Below are 21864 nucleotides of genomic sequence, written 5' to 3' on the forward strand. Positions count from 1 at the left end.
ATGCTGCTGTGCACCTGGAGAATCAGTGCACCCCCTAACCTCCCTAAGTACTCACCATTAGGCTCAACCTTTTATTGCTGTTTCGACACCACTCCTGCAGCTTTTCTCCTAATAATGTGATACAATATATGAGAGGAGCAATCTGTTTAAATGATACAGCAGGTGTTGATGGATACTGTAAATGAAGTCCACATCCCAATTCCTCTAGCTTTGGTTACTTCAGATGAGGTATGCACTTAGAGTGAATCAATAGTTATGCAGCCAGATGTGGGCCATAACTGATCTCTAGGCAATAGTTTGTAAATTAAAAACGTGTGTATTTTTGGAAAATAATTAAACAAAATTGATTTTACTTTAAACAGGAATTGCATAAGTGCTGGACCTAATGAATGATGCTTGACAGATCCATAGCTTTAGGTTATATTTCAATATACACAACAGTAATTGAGATTTTTTTTCTTTTAAATGAAATTTACTTATTTTAATTTACAAAACAACCTATTTTTATATTCAGTCAAAATGTAACTCTTTTTGTCCAAATAGGTTTACCATCTGTCGGGCTCTTTTAGATTATAATCTAATATTTCGCAGCACTATATTTCACAGTAAAATTCCAGTGCTGAGCATCAGGAAATTCCCGACTGACAAAATGTATTCTGGAAAGTAACTCCACCCTCTCTATATTACAATGACTCTTGCTGAGAACTTACAGAAATTCACTATCAGGAGAATGCGAGAAAAAACATCCCTCGTTATTGAACACAGTTAATGTCCCCTGGCCACTCTGTTGTCCAATTCAAAATATCTTTTCATGGTCTCCATAGGTCTCTTTTCAAAAAGTGCTTTGAAGTATGTATTTGATATATATAGTGTTGGGTGTGTGACAATGAATCATCTTAAATCTGACTAATGAGCGATTTTCTTTTATTATAATCAACTACATTTCTTTTAAAAGGACAAAGGACTTCTTTAATAAGATTAATCATGAAGAGTTTTTTCCAAAATTCTCAATGGTCAATGAGTTACTGTACACTGTATTTTTGTAGAGACAATAAAAATGATGTTTGGAAACATGAATGCCAATTTGATGAAGTACTGCAGGGTGTTTATGGAATCATACCACAGCATAATGTTGGGGAATGAAGGGAGAAACTGGCAGAAGAACTGCTCTGGTATTTCAATTAATAGTGTAGCAGCTTCTGTTGATCCTGTGATTGCAGTATATCTTCTTTGTGACAATAGTGTAATATTTGGGTGCCTTTGAAAGGCAATCTCTTCTATAATATTGAAAGAATTACTTTTTAAAAAGCAATGGTTAGATTTCTTGGGTCACTGCACATTCAGAAAATATTGAATTTTGTTAGATGAACCTTCCAATATTCTAGAATACAGCTTTTCTTTTACATTTCTAAACTAAAAATCCAAGTTTGTTGCAAATCTTCTCAAATAAATTCCTACTACATTTTTCTTATATTGTTATAGTAGCTGAAAGTTCTTACCAAGTTATTGTTCTCTAAACACTTTTTCTATATCACCAGTCACATAAGAGGACCAATACTGCACACAATATTCTAAATGGGGGCTGAACAAAATGCGGCATAGAAAAAGAATTGAATTTGTTGTTTAATGTTAACTTGTCTTGTCATTACAGCCAATTTTTTTTTACATTTGTAGTAGTCTTTCTTTCCTTTCAAAAATGAGATAACTTGTTTTTTCTTGTCCATGTACTTGCAGGCACAATTCTAATAACAATAATCATGTGAGTAAAGAAAAATTCTGGCCACTCAGATCGAAAAATGCTATTTGTTTTTTTTTAGGTTGAAAATTGAGAGTACAGACTGTACTTTCTGCAGTTAGTCTTTGCAGAGTGCTATTGGTATTACAGCTATTACTTTATTATTGCCTCATGCTGGTTTGTGACAATAGTATAAGATTCTCTTAAATCTTGCACAATATTGCATTGTTATATGAAGTACCCACATTGAAATGGCAAAAGAATGATCTTTACATAGATTTGGTGAAACTTCATTTGCAGTAAAATGCTAAAATGCAAATTTTGTAATTCATGTGATGTATAGAAATTTGAATATTTTGTGTTCATTGGGCAACTGACATTTGTCTGTCCTTGAGCACTTATTCATTTTGCTTTTTACTTGAGATGATGAATTGTAAAACTGTTTAGATGTTCCCAGTAACTAGTCACTCTTCCCCATTTTTCCCCAATCCTCCCAACAGCTCTCTGTTTCCATCTTCCCCTTTCCCTGAAACAGAGCCTCCTTTACCATTTTCCTCTCTCCTGCTCCTATCCCCATTCTCCATCTTCTCTCTTGAGTGCCAAAGACTTGATATCTTGTTTTAAAACAGAGACACAAGATACTACAGATCCTGGAATTTGGAGCAACAAGTAAGACGCTGGAGGCACTCAGTGGGTCAGGTAGCATCTGTGGAGGGAAATGGACAGTTGACGTTTCGAGTCGAGACCTTTCTTGTGGACAGAAAATGCTGTGAAAATTCAGCAGGTCAGACGGTATCTGTGGAAAGAGTCAAAGTTTTTGGTCTGTGTCCCTTTGTCAGAACTGGGAAGGAGAGAGGCACAAGTTACTTTTCAGTAGGAGAGAAGATGCGGGAGAGATATAAACAAAGGAAATGCATGTGTTAACACGAGTCTGCAGATACTGGAATCTGGAGCAAAAAACAATCTGCTGGAAGAACTCAGAGGGTCAAGCAACGTCTGTGGGAGGAAAGGAATTGTTGACGTTTCAGCTTAAAATCCTGCATGTCTGTGGTACGTTGAGTCGAAATGGTTTAATGACAGCTGTTACCAGTACATTAGGCTGCTGAATCTATGAAATGTGTTGTTAATGGTAAGTCATAGGACCAGCCCAACAAGCCAGATTTACACAAGGATGATAAGAAAAACTGAGGCAACAGGATATAAAAACAGAAAATGGAAAATCCTGGAAAAACTCAGCAGGTCAGGCAGCATCTGTGAAAAGAGAAACAGTTAACATTTCTGATGAAGGACCTTTCATCAGGCCTGAGCTGTGAAGGTGTGGGAGGGTGATGGATGAAACAGGGAATTTCTCCCATAGGGTGAAGTCATGTGGCAGGTAGGATCAGATTAATTCGCCATGACTGTTAATCTATTCCTAATGTAATTCTGGCCCACTAGGACATGCCCAGCAGGTCAGACTATATACAGAAAGGAAAAGCAAAAAGGGTGACAGGCAAAAATGTTTCTTGGATAGACGGGATGAAAGAGTATGTTATGTAAAGTTGGAGAATTCTGTAACTTGGTTCGGAAAGCTGCAACATGCTCGGATGGATGATGAGATGTTGCTCCTGGGTTCTCTCCCCCCCTCTCTCTCTCTCTCTCTCTCTTTTGTTTTAGCCTCTCCTCAATTATTCAAGCAGTGCACAGAGCATGGAAACAGGTCCTTCAGCCCACTTGGTTTGTACCAAACATCAAGAACCTATTTCTACCTTTATTACCTCCCCACATTTCCATCAACACCCTCCCAGATTCTATCATTCAACTGCACTCTGAGAACAACTTCCAGTAGCCAATTAACATATCAACCTGCATTTTTTTGGGATGTGGAAGGAAACCTGAGCACTTGGAGAAAAACCCACACCATCTCAGTGAGAATGTGCACACTCCACACTGACAGCACCTGAGATAAGTATTGAAGCTTGGTGTACTTGCTGCGCTACTGTGCCACCATTAGATGGGGAAAACAACTGACCCTATTTTAAAATTTTTATACATTTACAATAAGGACAGAATTTCTCCAAACCTAGATTTTTTTTACCCGCATATTGAATGATGCAGCTCTCTCTCTGCTTTCAATCATAGAGGAACTCTCACTTCCACTAGATTATAGTGTGCAAATACTAACCCAGCAGTGCAGAATGATAGTAGACATGATCGCCAAGCCACCCACAACCAGAACTAAAACAAGAAAGGTTTGGAGTGCAAACAAAGTTGTCCAACATATTATAAATTTATGATAACAGAGGTAACTATCTGGAATTTAATTGCGATTCAATGTTTCTGCCTGATGTGTGGTTGAAGATCTCCATAGTTCATTGCATGTCGATCCAGGCTATCCAAAACAAACGGAAATGGTTCTATAATTACTTTGTGGTTTGGCTATCAGCATTGTGCAACTCATTTTATTTATATTTCAGGGTGGATTACACAGCACTCATCATAGCTGAGAACTGCACACACCCTGATATTGTAAAGCTGTGACTATTTTCTGATGCCTGCACCAGCTGTTAGAAAAAGGCCTCTTCTGGTCAATACTGAAGAAGTCGATGCTAACCTGGATGAATGGATGAAAGATGCAAGCTACCCAGAGACAGGGTTTGGAAAAAAAAATGCGATAACGAAAGCATATCCTTAATATTATAGTCAGTGCTGCCTCTCGACATCTGCCTGTTTCTGTTTTGACAACAGTCTCACAACGTAAGTGCCAAAGATGTTTTGTTTCTGTTTGATGTGAAGCCACTGAGTTTGGTGCAAGGAATCTAATATAATTTGTTAGAAATTTTTCACTTTCCTTTGAGACAATCTCAAAACTGTAAAATTATAAAGCGTTCATCCAATAAGTACTAAGGGATCTGGGAGGAAGGAATCAGGCTTTCGAAGATGCAATGAGGTGAATCTTCCATGCTTTGGCCAGCATTTCCAATGGGAATTTCAGCAGGCCAATACAACTAAGGTAAGTTCTGGACTTAAGCAGACTTGATAGAGAAATTGGCCTCCAAAACAGTTAGTGACTCCATTTGTTTGAATTTGGATTCTTGGAAACAATGTTTAAAGTAGGTTTCTACATAAACTCCAACCAGAGTGATATAGATCAAAAGTGCCTGTTCCTTTGTCTAAACTTTGAATGGTCTTACAAGATACAAGATAAGATCTTTATTAGTCACATGTACATCGAAACACACAGTGAAATACATCTTTTGCGTAGGGGGTTCTGGGAGCAGCCCGCAAGTGTTGCCATGCTTCTGGCGCCAACATAGCATGCCCACAACTTCCTAACCCGTACGTCTTTGGAATGTGGGAGGAAACCAAAGCACCCAGAGGAAACCCATGCAGACACGGGGATAACATAGAAACTCCTTACAGACAGTGGCCGAAATTGAACCCGGGTCTCTGGCGCTGTAAAGTGTTATGCTAACCGCTACACTGAGTAGTTACCCCTTCAGATATCTTAAAACTTGATATAGACCATCATTTAATAAACACTCAACCAAATATCTGGAGCATTTGGAATACCTGCCTCCTTGCTTTGTCCGTATTAGGTGGAAAAGATTACAGGACATTAATATATTCACAAATATGCAAGCATTCTAAAGTGAATGATTATGAATTTAATTTATTTCTCATTTTTCTTTGATAATTCATCATACTTCCTTTGGTATTTTAGAATTTTCTCTGAAACTAGCTGCCTTCTGAGGAATATTGGCATTACTACTGCAAAATAATAACTATTTGCATGAACGAACTGCTCAAATACTATTTGAGAAATTGAGTACATCAAATCTCATGAGTCAGTGATGGAAAGGAAGAGAACAGTAGGAAAACATTCAGTCCACATTGCCTCCAGCAGTTATTTGAAAGAACAAGCCAATTAGTCCCATTAATTGCTCTCCTTCCATAGCCCTGTTGTATTTCCCCTTCAAGTATTTATCCAATTTCCCATGAAAGTTATAATAGAAGCAGCATCTCATCCTTTCAGGCACAGGATCCTAGAGCAGATTAAATTCCTTGCAAATATTTTTCTCTCATGTTTTCAAGAAGTCCCTCAAATTTCTATAAATCTGAATTCCCCAGTTACCAATACTCATACTACTGGAAACAGTTTCTCCTTATTTACCCCGTGGAGACCCTTCATGATTTTGAACCCTTAACAGTATCCTCTCTGAAAAGCACTACTTTAGTTGCTTGTCATACACAAGGCTGTAATTTTATTAAATCAATTTTGCAGATTGTAAGGCTTTGATTTAAAGGATTAAAAATAAGTGTGTGAAAGATAGCTGGGAACACAAGGGTTAACGACTGGCAGTGTAAGGGTTAATAGTATGCTTTTTTTTAGTACGGTTCTCACTGTGAAAGGATTTTCAAGGTAAAGAATGATCTCATTATGGTGCGATTTAGTTATGTCTAGTTTTAATAGCAGGTGCAAGTGGGAAGAAGTAGTTTTTATACCTATATCTTGTTATGTTCGAAAGAGTAGTTTCTCACCTAGCGTTCCCACGAAAAAGGGTATAAAAATACACTGTAGCCGAGCCTTCTTTGAGTGGGTCTCGGTATAGAGTTAGAGTTACATGGTTACTCTGTCTCTGTATTTTCTCACTCCCACTAGCGAAAGCTAATAAAGCACTTATTGTAAGTTCTTTGGTTCTGCTGCTATCTAATTCTTTCCAGAAGCGCAAGTTACCTCTTTGCACCACCTTCTCCAAATTATTGGAATCACTGAATCTGTGGATGAAAGTGGAAAGGAATTGTCTCTTGTCTTTTAGTTGCCATGAAAAGACTTCATGAATCATTGCGGACTATAAGTTGATGCTGCATCCACAATAGCAAAAATAAGGGGACCTGGAACTAAAGAAAAACTGTGCTCCTGAATAACACATTCTATAGATATGTAATAAAATAGAATGTCTACGTGTCCCGTGCATAGCTCAGTAACAAAACAACCTAGAAATCTGAAATTTTGATGTGTTAGTTTTAGCACAAGGATGTGCACTACACTCCTGGTTTATATAAAAAAAACCCATAGGAGGCACCATCAGGCATTGCTTCAACAATTCTGATGGGAAAACTTCACATTAGGCTTTTAAGCTTCCTTTAAATTTGAAAAATGTGGAGGTTTCGACATGTAACATTGGTTGGAGAACTGCAAGGGCAAAGATTCTAAAAGATTGTAAAATTTATTGGCTGGGATGAATGTACGATGTCTCACAAAGCAGCCATCAAAACATTAGATCGCACAACACAAGATCTTAGTCACCATAATAAATTATTGGGAGGAGTTACTTTAGAAGCTGAAGATTTTTGCAAAATTGCTACCAGTAATTCCACGAGCTACTAAAGCAGGTGAATTGAAAATCAGTATTAAAACATCATATAATTGGGAAAATGTTAACATTTGAAAACCAATATGCAAGCATATTTGACAGGCCATCCATCTGCAAGAGAGTTTGCTTCGAATTTACTTAGATTAGGAAATGAGGAAATTAAACATGAAGACTCAGCAGGAATGATTAAGAGGAAAAGCTTGGGCCAGATTGTTACATCACTTCATGATCTGATGCAAGCTGTTTTCCCAAATGTCACTTGACATTATTTGAATTGCCAATGGTTTCATGAAAGAGCAATTTTAGCACCAAACATGATGCAATGCAGGCCATGAATAAAGACATGCTTTTGAAGCTTCCTGGACAACCTGTACAATATAAATCTTTTGACAGTGTGACAGACATTGATGAGGCTATACACCTTCCTGTTGAATTTTTAAAACTCTCGGTCACCACCTGGTGTGCTATCACATAATCTTGAACTAAAAGAAGGAGCTCCAATCATGCTACTCAGGATCTTGGATCTACCAATGCTGTGCAATGGCACAAGCTTATCAGTTCGAAAATTACTACCACGTGTAATTGGTACAATAATGACTGGTAGTGCTGTTGGAGAAAACGTCTTCATCTCCCAGATACCAATTATCACATTTGATCTACCTTTTCAATTCAATCAACTTAAGTTCCCCATTCATCTTAGTTTTGCTATGAGCATTAACAAGGCGCAAGGATAATCACGAAAAGTTGTTGGCCTTAATCCCTAAACTCAAAAGTTTTCCTATGGTCAGCTACATGTTGGTTGCTCCAGAGTTGGAGATAAAAATAATCTGTATATTTTTACACCAGATTCAAAAGCAAGAAATATAGTGTATCCTGAAGCACTTCAACATTGAAATCGTAAATTTACACCTGCTTAATGAGAACAGGATTAAATATAATTTTTGAATACATTTTTATTTTCAGTGGTATTGGTAAGTTGAGTTAAACTACATAATTGTAACATCTAATTATATTATTCATGGAATAATTACATATTTAAGTTAGATTTTATTTCATTTGCAAGGAGTGTTATAAAACCCAATTGCATGGAAATAAATGCAAACATCATAATTGTCAGCATAATGATCTAGGCAAAGCCGGATATAGCAGCTGGTAACCAAATAAACTGAACATGAAAGCATCCAGTTGCTCTATATTTTTCAGTTTCAAAATCACAGATCATTTCAACCACCATCCCTAAAAAATGCAGACTGTACAATATGTTTTTAGCCTTATTAGTACTTTAGCCTGTGTGTCAGAATGCTGTGGGTTCAAAACCCATTCTGAGACGTAAGCACATAACTTACCTTTGTAATTTAGTTCTGTCTTTTGGGTTAGATGTTAAATTGAGCCCTTTCAGATGAATGTAAAAAAAACATAGCTTTTATTGGGGAAAGGAAATTGGAGTTCTGTATTCTGGACAATATTTACCTCTCTAGCATCTGATCATTTCTTTCATTGCAGTTTGTGGGACTTTGCTGTTTACGCTTGACTGCCATGCTTCCAAGTATGATTACAGTTCAAAAGCAGTTAATTGATTGTAGAATAGTTTTTAAAAGCTGTGAATGGTGTTATAGAAATGCAGTTTTCCTGAGCAAAGAATAAATGAGGGAAGACAGAGTTGTATTGTAATCTAATCCAGGTATCTGGCATTTTATAAGATTAAACAAAATGTAATTTTTTGTTCTTAATTTTTTCTTCACGCTGGATTGCGTATAAAATAAATATAACCATCAAACTGTTTCCTCAATCTGCAGAATGAAAATGAAGGTTAAATTCAGCAACTGGCTAAAAATTAAACTGAAGCAATTCTGTAGTGTAACATTGCATAGTGCAGTGTTCATTTGGAGCACTGTGATGCTTTTAAATTCTGTAAACAATTCTGCAGGGTATATTTTAGTGTTGGAAGAATTTAAAGATGTCTAAATATAGGTAAAATTTTAAAGTTTACTTTCTTCTTTGGGATTTTCATATATCTGTGTGAATTAACCTGTCAGTAGATTCTCAATGCTAAAATAAGTGATACAACATAGATTTGTTTTCAATACATAAGTCATTTGTCTCAGAGAAAACTTGTAATATTGCAGCACTTTCTGGAAACATTTCTCAATGGAATTTACTTTTGCTCTAGTTTTTTGTTGTAGTAATTTTTATGCAGATGATTTCCAAAGTTAGACTGTGTGAGAGGATGGTTTTACAATACACATTTGTGATGCTACAGACGTTCTAAACAAATGGTTATGGGGAAATGATGAAAGCAAAACAAGTGTTCTGGGTCATCAATACCAAAAAAAAAGGGAAATGCCTTTTGTTTTATTAATTCTGTTAATGGGAAAAGATTTAACATTGTAATACTCAGTTATAGATGCTTTCAGGCTGTATTGTTGTGATGGTCTTCTGATAGTAACAAGCAAGTTTACAATCATGAAAGTAACATCTTTATGTCTAATTTAATTAAGGTTGATTTATCATGTCCAATTCTTCTTCATAAAACATGATTTGTCTTCATTTTAACATTCATTCCCCCAAGGAACTTATTATCTGAAGTCTGGTGCAGAGATACTTCACCTTCGCCAGCTAGGCTCTGTTCATAGAGATGCTGCCTCCTAATGCATCTCACTTAGTTCAGATGGGCTTCTTCACTTTCACACACAATTCAATTTAATACCAATTTCCCATCAAAATCATGCCAAGCATTTAAGCTGATGCCATTCACCAGAATTCCACCAACTAGTTTTTGGAATCCATAAGGACTGCAATATCTCACCAAGAGAGGTTTCTGAGATTAAAACAGAACATGATGGAAGAACTCAGCAGGTCAGACAGCACCTATGAAAAGAGAAACAGACAGCATTTTCAGGTTGAAGATAGCATCTTCTGGTTTTTATTTCAGATTTTCAGCATCTGCAGGTTTTTTTATTTATAAGTTTCTAAGATTGATTGGAAAGGTAAATGTCTTCTGTAGCTGATAAGTATGCCATGAGTGGGCATATACTTAGAACAAGGGAACAACCATTTTGGCCCAAGATAAAGAGAAATTTCTTTTTGTAAGGGTTTATAAATCTTTGGAATTCTCTGTCTTGGAAGGCTGTGGATACTCAGTCAATGAACATATAGAACATTGCAGCACAATACAGGCCCTTCAGCCTATGATGTTGTGCCAACGTTTTAACCTACTCTAAGATCAATCTAACCATTCTCCCCCACATACCACTCCATTTTTCAATCATTCACGTGCCTATCTAAGAGTCTCTTGAATGTCCCTAATGTATCTGCCTCTACCAGCACCCCTGGCAGCACGTTCCACGCACCACCCACTGTCTGTGTAAAAAAAAAAGAACTTTCCTCTGATATCCCCCCTGTACTTTCCTCCAATCACCTTAAAATTATGCCCCTCATGTTAGCCATTTCCACCCTGGGAAGAAGTTTCTGGCTGTCCACTTGATCTATGCCTCTTATCATCTTGTACACCTCTATCAGGTCACCTCTCATCCTCCTTCACTCCAAAGAGAAAAGCCCTAGATCACTCAAACCTATCCTCATAAGACATGCTCTCCAATCCAGGTAGCATCCTGGTAAATCTCCTCTGCATCCTCTCTAAAGTTTCCACATCCTTCCTATAGTGAGGTGACCAGAACTGAACACAATATTCTAAGTGTGGTCTAACCAGTGTTTTATAGAGCTGCAACATTACCTCGCGGATCTTGAACTCAATCTCCTGACTAATGAAGGCCAACATGCCATATGCCTTCTTAACAACCCTATCAACTTGCGCGGCAACTTTGAGGGATCTATGGACTTGGACCCCAACATCCCTCTGTTCCTCCACACTGCTAAGAATCTTGCCATTAACCCTGTATTCTGCCTTCAAGTTCAACCTTCCAAAGTGTATCACCTCACACTTTTCCAGGTTGAATTCCATCTGCCACTTCTCAGCCCAGCTTTGCATCCTATCAGTATCCTGTTGTAACTCTCGACAACCTTTTACACTATCCACAACACCACCAACCTTTGTGTCATCAGCAAACTTACTAATCCACCTTTCCACTTCCTCATCCAAGTATTTATAAAAATTACAAAGAGTAGGGGTCTCAGAACAGATCCCTGCAGAACACCATTGTTTACTGAACTTCAGGCAGAATATGTTGCATCTACAACCACCCTCCGCCTTCTATGAGCAAGCCAATTCCATATCCACACAGCCAAGTTTCCCTGGATCCCATGCCTGCCAACCTTCTGAATGAGCCTATCATGAGGAACCTTATCAGACGCCTTACTAAAATCCATGGACACCACGTCCACTGCTCTACCCTCATCAATGTGCTTTGTCACATCCTCAAAGAATTCAATCAGGGTCCTGAGGCACAACCTGCTCCTCACAAAGCCATGCTGACTGTCTCTAATCAGACTATGTATCTCCAAATGCTCCTAAATCCTGTCCTTAAGAGTCTTTTCCAATAATTTGCCCACCACTGAAGTAAGACTCATTGGTCTATAATTCCCAGGGTTATCCCTACTCCCTTTCTTAAACAAAGGAATAACATTTGCCACCCTCCAATCATCTGGTACTACTCCTGTGGCCAGTGAGGATGCAAAGATCATCGCCAAGGGCTCAGAAATCTCTTCCCTCGCTTCCCATAGTATCCTGGGATACATCCCATCCGGCCCCAGAGACTTAACTATCCTAATGTTTTTCAAAAGTTCCAGCACATCCTCCATCTTAACGTCGACATGTTCTAGCTTATCGGCCTGTTTTATGCTGTCCTCACAAATGTCAAAGTCTCTCTTGCAGGTGAATACTGAAGCAAAGTATTCATTAAGGAAATTCCCTACCTCCTCCGACTCCAGGCACATTTCCTCCTCTATCCCTAATTGGTCTTACCTTCACTCTAGTCATCCTCATGTTCTTCACATATGAGTAGAACGCCTTGGGGCTTTCTCATCAAGGCCTTCTCCTGCCTCCTTCTAGCTCTCTTAAGTCCATTCTTAAGCTTTTTCCTGGCTACATTGTAACTCTCTAGAGCCCTGTCTGATCCTTGCTTCCTAAACCTTAAGTAAGCTTCTTTCTTCCTCTTCACTAGATATTCCACATCTCTTGTCAACCACAGTTCCTTCACCCTACTATCCTTTTCCTGCCTCAATGGGACAAACCTATCCAGAACCCCCTGCAAGTGATCTCTAAACAACCTCCACATTTCCATTGTGCATTTCCCTGAGTACATCTGCTCCCAATTTACACTCCCAAGTTCCTGCCTAATAGCATCATAATTCCCCCTCTCCCAATTAAATACTTCCCCATATTGTCTGCTCCTATCCCTCTCCAAGGCAAGGGTAAAGGTCAGGGAGTTGTGGTCATTATCTCTGAAATGCTCACTCATCGAGAGATCTGACACATGACCAGGTTCATTGCCTAGTACCAAATCCAGAATGGCCTCTCCTCTAGTCAGCCTGTCTACATATTGTGTCAGGAATCCTTCCTGGACACACCTAACAAATTCTGCCCCATCCAAACCTTTTACACTAAGGAGGTGCCAATCAATATCAGAGAAATTGAAACACCCATGACAACAACCTTGTTATATTTGCACCTTTCCAAACTCTGCCTCCCGATCTGCTCCTCAGTATCTCTGCTGCTACTGGGGGGGTCTGTAGAATACTCCCATTAGAGTGATTGCTCCCTTCCTATTTCTGACCTCCTCCCACACTGACTCACTAGACGATCGCTCCAGGACGTCCTCCCTTTCTGTAGCTGTGATACTATCCCTGATGAGCAATGCCACTCCCCCACCTCTTTTACCTCCCTCCCTGTCCCTTTTGAAACATCTAAACCCCGGAACATCCAGCAGCCATTCCTGCCCTTGTGACAGCCAAGTCTCTGTAATGGCCACAACGTCATAGTTCCATGTACTGACCCATGCTCTAAGTTCATCACCCTTGTTCCTGATACTTCTTTCATTAAAATAGTCACACTTCAACCCATCCAACTGACTGCAATTTTGCCCTGTCAACTGCTTATCCTTCCTCACAGTCTCTCTACACACTACATCAACCTGTACACCAACTGACCCATCCTCTGACCTATCACTTGGGTTCCCATCCCCCTGCCAAATTAGTTTAAACCCTCCACAGCAGGTCTAGCAAACCGACCCGCAAGGATATTGGTCCCCCTCTAGTTTAGGTGTAACCCATCCCTTTTGTACAGGTCATACCTTCCCCAGAAGAGATCCCAATGATCCACAAATCTGAAACCCTGCCACCTGCACCAATTTCTCAGCCACACATTCATCTGCCAAATCAACTTATTCTTATCCTCACTGGCGCATGGCACAGGCAGCAATCCAGAGATTACAACCCTTGAGGTCCTGCTTTTCAGCTTCCTACCTAGCTCCCTATATTCACTTTTCAGGACCTCATCCTTTTTCCTACCTACGTCATTGGTACCAATGTGTACCACAACTTCTGGCTGCTCACCATCCCCCTTTTGAATGCTGTGGACCCAATCTGAGCCATCCCTGACCCTGGCACCTGGGAGGTAACATATCATCCAGGTGTCTCTTTCACATCCATAGAATCTCCAGTCTGCTCCTCTAATATCACTATTGCTCTCCTCTTCTCCCCACTTCCCTTCTGAGCCACAGAGCCAGACTCAGTGCCAGCGACCTGACCACTGCGGCTTTCCCCTGTTAGATCGTTTCCCCCCCCCCCCCCCCCAACAGTATCCAAAGCAGTATACCTGTTATTGAGGCCAACAGCCACAGGGGTACTCTGCACTATCTGCCTATTTCCCTCCCCCCTCTTGATAGTCACCCAGCTACCTGCCTCCTGCAACCTAGGTGTGTCTACCTCCCTTTAGCTTTTACCTATCACCTCCTCATTCTCCCATATGAGCCGAAGGTCATCCAGCTGCAACTCCAGTTCCCTAACATGGTCCCCTGGATGCACCTCCCACAGATGTAGCTATCAGGGAGACTTGAGGTCTTCCTGATATGTGCAAGGCTTAAATTGATTCTTGGACACTTCAGTGAAACAAAGGAAGTGGGGAAAAGTAGACCGAGTATAAGATAAGTCATAATCTTACTGGATGGCAGAGCAAGCTTAGGCACCTTATGGCCTATTCTTGGTTGTATTTTTTATAATCCAAAATTCTGTGCAAACTGAGTCTGACATAGTAGATTTAATCTGTGAATGAGCTGGGGAGGGGAGAAATACATCAAGTTCTGACAAAGGACGATCTTCAACCTGAAATGTTAACTTTGTTTCTCTTTCCATAGGTGATTACTTTTCCAGCACATTCTGCCTAATGTTAGCTCGGGATGCCATCCACATTAACATGTTGCTGACGCAATGTAGGTTGGCAGATGAAGAATGGAACAATCTGGAACCCTTTTTTCCCTTCAATGTCAAATATCAAATGTCACTTTGAATGAATTGGTAGGGTTCCTGTCTTTGAGTCAGAAAATTGTGTGTTTAACTATCGTTTCAGATTTGACAATATATGTTGTTGAAAATATAGCACGTTCCTCAGGACACTCAAAATTCCTCCATACCTTTGTTTTATTTTAAGTATTAAATCGGGGTGTGGGGTATTCTAACATCATTCCTGATAGTTACATAAAGAACACAACCTCAAATGTCAGAACCGGAACTAACATTACTGGTTTCAGCACCATGTTCCCAAGTGATGAATTGCAAGTGCTGGCTGTTATTGCATTGCATCAGCACCAGTACAGTCTTTCAAGGCAGGTTTTAAAGAGACATATCACAATACAAACAGCACTTTTCCAGCTGTGTTGGGGTATTACTACTAAATGAATGGATACTGCAATGAGTCAAGGTAGTAGGGAGAATGTTTCCAGGAATCCGAGGGATCTTAACAGCCTGGTGAATTACCATTGGAGGCATATTTTGTGCAAAATAATCATGAAGTTCCTCCAGAGTCAAGAAATTGCCCGAGAGGTCTCTGAGAAGGCATTAATTCATTTTTTTGAATGCCTGCACTTTGCAAATGCCAAAAGGATGAGTATGGAGTTTGGGTGATCACCCTTAATCAGCAGTAAGCTGTGGCAGAGATTAGCAGTAGCAGTTTCAGATGATCCCAAGGCTAGGGAAGTGAATACGACCGTGACCCTGACCTTCCAAAGCAGTCAAGGTACACGTGTGAGGTTGTTTTTGAGATTTCAAGAGGAGAGGGATCTTTATGAGAACAAAAAAATGCGCTTTTGCCTGTTGGCCCTTCAGATAGTACAGTTTTAGGAAAAGTGGGGATCATAAAACGTCACTCTTTTTTACTCACAGAAAACCGTCATTTTTCAGGCCAGATTTTCAACAACACAGCACCATTTTGTTTTTGCATTTCTGTGAACTCTATTCTGCTCAGTTACATTTTAAGACCTATTTTAGGTTGTCCAGAGGAGGGCCAGACTGTTTTTTGGTGCACCATTCAACACAGTTAACATCTATAAGCCATGGAACAAGGAACATGTAATCCAGAAACATCCTTAATTTTTCTGTAAAGGTATTGGATAAATTGATGAATAATTGATTAATTAATGATGATGAGATTTGATGTAGCAGGAGCTCAGGTCAGAACATTATTATTCCTATAACAACAGCAACCCCAATGATTAGTGTGCTGGTAGTTTTGCTAAAGAAAATGGTACCCTACACCCTTGTTTAGATCCCAAACACTCAAACAAAGCAATCAAGCAGGACCATAACTGAAAATACATCTTGCATTTCATTGAAGCCTTCGGGAATCTCAGTGTCTGTGGTGTGATTCTCAGTAACAATCACCATATCTAGATAGATTCTGTAAACACTTTCGTTTTTATCACAGGAAGATTATAGTATTTGAGATTAATTCTGTGTTAGAAATCTTTCCAATGCAGCTTGCATGAGCTCATGAAAGAACTAAAAGGGATAGAGGTCTTTACAGAAGACTTGATAATTTTTGGTTTTATAGAGACACTTGAGTTAAAACAGTTTTGGACGATCATCGCTGATTGATAGAAAAGAACAGCAGCTGCTTGGGCCTGCTCAATATCTGAGTATGTTTCTTCTGTATCTGCTGGGTATCAGAAAACTGCTTAGAGATTTTGAGGACAGTGCCAGATGCAATGACAGTGCAATGACACAAGTTGGTTTCTAACAGGCTATATTGGGCTAAGATGTCAACAAAGCTCAAATATTGTGAGGTTTAATATCTATTAAGCTCATCAAAATCCTCAAAGTAAGATACCATTGCTATAGTATGTGAATGTTGAATGTTTGGCCTTGGTGAATATTGGGCTGATTTTTGTGAGCTATGCAGCTACACCCTGCTTACATGGGATTAGTGCAGCAATTTCACAAAAGCAGCTAGCCTCTCTTCACCAGCAAGGCAGGATGTTGTGAAAGAACACAAGGAATTGTTTGCAATATTTGAATAATCAGACATCCTAGCAACACACAATTTAAATCAGTACAACTTGCAAGAGATGCCTAGATAGAGGAACTAATTATGTGATGTCATCATCTCACTAGTCACAATCTATTGGCAAATCCAAGAATTGCTGCAAGGCTGTCAAGCAGTTAAAATGTGTGTTGGAGTTCTTCCCTCTGTAAAACTGGCTCATACACGGAGTAAGAGGTTGGCACAAACCCTGCACAAAAGCCTGTGCATAAGGCCAAGACATTGATTCTTATGACTGCAATTTACTATGCAAAGTCACTCATACATTTGAAGGCACAAAGGAATATAAACAGGATTATCATAATATGCATGCTAAAATATTTTAAGGAATATACCATGTGATAGATTGCAAATTAAGTTTCTTGACCTGTGTGCATGAAATGCTGGTTTAAACAAAAACGAATGTAGTGGATCCAAAAAAATATGACATGCAAGTCAATCAGACCTCAGGAACTAATTTATTTTGTTGAGCCACCTGTAAACCAGGTGCTTGAAGCTAAGCCCCTCCTAAAATGCAGGTTCCCAGTGGTCCACTGAACTTTGCAGTCTCGAGATCATACAACAACCCCTAGAAGACAAAAATCTAATAGTTTTCAGTTGTGGATCTGGAGAGTGTGCAGGTCTCCAGCTCATTTTGTGTGCTGTGTATTCTGCTGTGGATGCTTACAACTGTGTGTTTTACTTTCTTTCTGTCTTTGTCTCTAATTCTGTCTCTGTCTCTGACTCATCCTAACAGTAGTAGAATAAATTCCTGGAGAAGATTATTCAAAGAGGATGCAACAATAGAGCAATTAGCTTTATTTCTAGAGATTGAAAGCATTAAAAGATTTGGCAAGAATGTGAATTTGGGACGTGAAAAGAAAAATGGACGAGCACAGTTCATTAGATGTCCACCATCTGTAATTTGTACATTATTAGAAGTTTACAAAGTTGGACTATACACTTGTCCAAATTTACATATTGGATAGTCATATATCCCAGTCCTGAGCTCAAGAGAAGAGGAATGAAAAGTTTGTGAAGTAATGGCATAAGTGAGACTGGGATGTATTCATAGCAGTTGTTGAGAGTTGAACAATAATGGTAGTATAATGATTAATATCTGTAATGTTTTGGTTTATTCACCAAACTGAAGTACAAAGATATATGATCCAAATTAAACTACTTAAACTGAATCATAAATAAGATCTATTCCTTACACACATAGTGTCTGTGCTTGGAGGGATGATATGGAATAACTGATTCAAATATGTTTACTCACGCCAATCTCCTGTGTATAACACAATACTCTAAATGAACAGTTGGAGGAGCTATTTCCTAAGGTTTTACTCTTACATTTCCATGACATGAAACCTAACTGGCTTGATGCTTCAAAAAACAAACATCTAACATTAAAATTAAAGTACTTCCACCCTCCCCAAAAAAAAAGTACGGAAGGGCTTCTCCCCACTGCTTCAAAGCAAAGGATGTTCAGAAGAAATTTGGACAGCAGCCATATTAACTTCTTTGATTGCTTCAGTGAACAATTGTTTTTGCAAGTGTACACAATTTTTTTTTGCCCAAATCCATGTGTATACACTTGCAAAACTTTGTTGTGCCTTTCCTTCACATGTTATGTTTTGGATAAATTGATACATTTTTGTGCTGTACACTTTAAATTTTCAATGCATGGTTATTTTAGTGTATAATATTTGAAACATATTTATACTTTAATATTTTGTCATATTTTAGGATATTTCACCTCTTAATGAACAAAGATGAGGATAGCTAAAGAGATAAATTATACTTAGCTCTAGTGGGCAGTTCTGTAAAGAACCACAGGCAACATCCTGATGGACCAACTCTGCCTGTGCATTAAAACCTGCAAGCCCACCCTCCAGTCGCAGAACAGTTATGTACTGTGGTGAGGGGTAAGATGCACTTCATATCCAGCCCCTTGGCTCCATGCCAACACAGCAGGGTACATATGGTGACAGCATTCATTTAAATTACTTTATTAGTTTCTAGTACTTGAAGGTACTTTAAATTTAACTTTTATTATTTTGATAGTTCTTAATAGTTTTAAATAACTTTATAAGTTGTTTTCAAATATCTCCCCTGAAATCAGCTGAAGGTGATAAATCTATGAGAGCCATATAAAGGTATAAATAGCCCAATCCTTTCATAAAATAGAGGTCATCTTCATTCAAGTTCTCTCTCAATCACTCAAATTGATAGAGAAGTGAATGGCTCACCATTGTGATATTTAACTTGATACTTTTAGAACTTCCATCTAACCTGCTGTCTTTTTAACATTTGTCTTGGTTAACTTTCCTTGGAAAATGAAAGAACAAGAAATAAAAGCAGGAGTAGGTCATCATGTCTGCTCTGCCAATCATTAAGGTATGACTGATTTTTCTTTTAACCTCAGCACCCCTTTCCTGTCCTAACCAGATTTTCCTCAATTCCCTTAATATCTAAAAAATTATTGATCTTTGTCACAAGCACTATTCTAACTGCAACATTAGCATTTATGTAAAATTGCTTCATTTTGTATGCAACATATACTGTAAAACTAGGATTCCTTATTTATCTTGTAGGTCTTCATCCTGCCTCTTTTAACAATGTCTGTAACTTCTCAGCCTTTTAAAGCTTTAATGTTTGATAAATATTCCAATGCTTTAGACTTTGAAAACAGTTAACTCCCACAATATTATCATCCATCATGAGAAAACAAAGAGGTAGAAGCTCATCTTAGGCAGCAGTACAAAAGTATTTTCTTTGTGAATCGATGCAGACTCAGAGCATCTAACATATAATATACTTCATTCCAACAGGTAGAGAAATCCTCTTGCTTTTACACTGCCCCTTCTCCAAAAGTTAATCTTGAAGAGCAAACTGATTCTCCAGTAGGGGTGGATCTGATTAAAGGGATGTGATCATGGACACAGGTTTCATGACCTGCCAAGCAACTGCCTGAAAGGTAAGTTTGGAAACACAGTCAGAAAGTTCATGTCACATCATTTCATAGAATATTAAACCATATAATGTTGCAATTGCCCTTTGTGCTTGTGCCAAATTACTTGAGGGATTTATTTACTAGGTCCCATTCCTCAGTCCTCCAACTTTATTTGTATCCTTTTAAATGCTTATTTTTCAAATTTTTAACCAATTGCCTTTTCCAAATCTTTATGGATTATGTATCCACTTCTCTTTCAGTTAATGGATTCCATACCCTTGCAACCCTCCGTGGGGGGAAAAGATAATTTACTCTTGGTTCTTCAGCTTATGCCCTCTAGTTACTAATTAATAACTGAACGATGAAAATAATTTGTCTCTCCTTTCTCTGTGAAAACCCTTCAAAGTTTTTAAAATTGCCAATTAATCTCATCTGAACTATTTTTGATGCATATAAAGAGCTTCTACCTTTCACATCCCTTGATGGAGTTAAAACCTTTCATCCTCAGTACTTTCTTAATTAACACTTCTTGCACCATCTCATGTCTTGATGTTCTTCTGTTGCAAGGCAACAAGAACAAGTGTTGAATATTTCCACTTATTCTAACAATACATAAAACTGATTTCTCTGTCTTAGAAACGTCTGCAGCTGATTCTGTAAGCTTTTCTGCCTCTTTACTGCTTTTAAAGCTTTAACATCTGATGCACATTATTTTGCCTTATTCTTCCTCTTGAGGTATGTAAACATTGCAATTCTCTGCATAGAACATAGAACTTTACAGCACAGTATAGGCCCTTCAGCCCACGATGTTGTGCCGACATTTTATCCTGCTCTAAGATCTATCTAACCCTTTCCTCCCACACAGCTCCCCATTTCTCTATCATTCATGTGTCTATCTAAGAGTCTCTTAAATGCCAAATGTATCTGCCCCCACAACCTCTGCTGGCAGTGCGTTCCACACACCCACCACTCTCTGTGTAAAAAAAACTTACCCCTGACATCTCCCTTATATCTTCCTCCAATCACCTTAAAATTATGTCCTCTCATGTTAGCCATTGTCGCCCTGGGAAAAAGTCTCTGACTGCCCACTTGACCTATGCCTCTTATCATCTTGTACACCTCTATCAAGTCACCTCTCATCTTCCTTCACTCCAAAAAGAAAAGCTCTTGCTCACTCAACCTATCCTCAGAAGACATGCTCTCCAATCCAGGCAACATCCCGGTAAATCTCCTCTGCACCCTCTCTAAAGCTTCCACATCCTTCCTATAATGAGGCAACCAGAACTGAACACAATACTCCAAGTGTGGTCTAACCAGAGTTCAATAGAGCTGCAACATCACCTCATGGCTCTTGAACTCAATACCCCAACTAATGAAGGCCAACACACCATACGCCTTCTTAACAATCCTATCCATCTGCATGGCAACCTTGAAGGATCTATGGACATGGACCCCAAGGTCCCCATGTTCCTCCACAATGCTAAGAGTCCTGCCATTAACCTTGTATTCTGCCTTCAAATTCGAGCTCCCAAAGTGTATCACTTCACACTTATCTGGGTTGAACTCCATCTGCCTGATTTCAATGATTACTTCTATCATTGAAAGTAATTTTGCCTCCATTTGTCTATGTCCAACAGAAGTTACTTAAAGTTTTCTTCAAAGTTATCCATGGCCCTTTTGTGCTATCTGCATATTTTGGTATTGTATTCCTTTACTTGTCCAGATCATAAATTTACATTGATTCCTGAAGGGTACTAGCAATATCACCAATACTCTTCACATCCTGCCCTATCTCTGCAGCCACATTTCCCTTGAACAACATGTTTTAATGTTTCAGTTCTTCCACTTCTCAGTCTTAATGGTTGAAATTTGAAAGGATTGTTATATTTTGGTAAATGATTTCACTTGTTCATGCATTTTAAAAAGGCTTATTATGTGTTGCTTCCATGAATTTTACTCATCCTCCTGTTTCCTGGTGGTTCAGTTTGGCTTACTTTTATTTCAGGTTTTCTATACTGTATGAAAGCTTTGAGATCTAGGTTTCAAGAAAATAAGGTAGAATTTGTCTATTGGTTTCAAGAACAGGAAAAGGCATAATACACAAAAACAAATCTGTTCACACTTTACTTTAGAGAAACATATTGCCTACAGTTGGAAGCAAGCTTACCCATCTATGATGATTCTTCCATTCATCTCTGGGAATCTGGGTGGAGTTTGTGTTGCCATCTGATAGTTTTGAATGAAATTATTAGCTAGAATACAAACACATTGACCATTCTGTGGCATGGATGGAGACATTTTCTGTAATGTATTTGCAATGTCAGAGGTTGTAGTCATTCTTTCACTA

At 38.7% G+C, this 21864-nt stretch overlaps 1 long non-coding RNA gene across 1 annotated transcript; it reads left to right on the forward strand.

Annotated features, from left to right (window-relative positions):
- Nucleotides 1-4259: 4259 nt before the first annotated feature.
- Nucleotides 4260-19535, forward strand: LOC127575081 (uncharacterized). The gene is made up of 3 exons (XR_007957004.1): nt 4260-4471; nt 18908-18961; nt 19396-19535. It is a non-coding gene; the product is annotated as an uncharacterized LOC127575081 (long non-coding RNA).
- The last annotated feature ends 2329 nt before the right edge of the window (nt 19536-21864 follow it).

This window comes from Pristis pectinata, chromosome 10 (assembly GCF_009764475.1).
Source record: "Pristis pectinata isolate sPriPec2 chromosome 10, sPriPec2.1.pri, whole genome shotgun sequence".
NCBI classification, from domain to species: Eukaryota; Metazoa; Chordata; class Chondrichthyes; order Rhinopristiformes; family Pristidae; genus Pristis; species Pristis pectinata.